The sequence below is a fragment of the Physeter macrocephalus genome, chromosome 21 (genome assembly GCF_002837175.3).
Source record: "Physeter macrocephalus isolate SW-GA chromosome 21, ASM283717v5, whole genome shotgun sequence".
Taxonomy (NCBI): Eukaryota; Metazoa; Chordata; class Mammalia; order Artiodactyla; family Physeteridae; genus Physeter; species Physeter macrocephalus.
The window spans coordinates 38,562,092-38,562,905 of NC_041234.1; positions in this window are offsets into that span (position 1 = coordinate 38,562,092).

The following is an 814-nucleotide window of genomic DNA, read 5'->3' on the forward strand; positions in this document are numbered from 1 at the left end:
TAGAGCTACAGGATTTATTGATAATAGATCAGATGTAGGGTAAGAGAGAGAGAGAGAGGAATTGGGGATAATCCCCAGATGTGGGCCGGAGCAAATGGAAGCATTTTGTCCACATTATATGTGGAAATTTTCCTGAGGTGACCTTCTAGGTTAGATGAAATCATTTACTGCCTGCCGTTACATTTTCCATCCTTACTTTATTTCTGGCTACATTCCGTGTAACTCATTGTCTCCTAACCCTCCACTAGAGGAAGTCTGTGTATACCACAGGGCGATTTCATTGAGAATAAATCTTGTTAGGCTGCTGTGTATTCCCTACTGTGCAGCTTGTGGCACCAGCACCATTCTGACTTAGCCTATCACTGGAATGTGATGATGGATGCTCAGGTGGTCATTTGTCCCCAGCCGCACAGAATTGGCTTCTGTCTTCAAGGCTTTCGGAACGGAGGTGCAAGTGGCACTGAAAACATTTCTTTTTTCTGTGCTGCAAAATGTGGAGTTTGTCCGTGTTTTCTTCACTGCTGCTGGCTTTATCTCCTCTGGCTCTTCCCTGCCCACCTTCCTCTCATCTTCTTAACTCTTCTGTGCAGCCTTGTGAAGTTTACTCAGTGAATGAATGTCTACCCGCTTAAATTTAGACAAACATTAATTTCCTTATATAAGGTTACCTGATAGATTCCTCAGCTCGTTATTTTTAATATCTAGATCTGTAGCTCTTTTTCCCTGCTGCTATGCTTGGAGGCCACTTTTTAATGCCCAGAGAAAGATTTTGTTTTGCTTTGTTAAGTTCTTTTCTCTTGATTTCTGGGTCTAA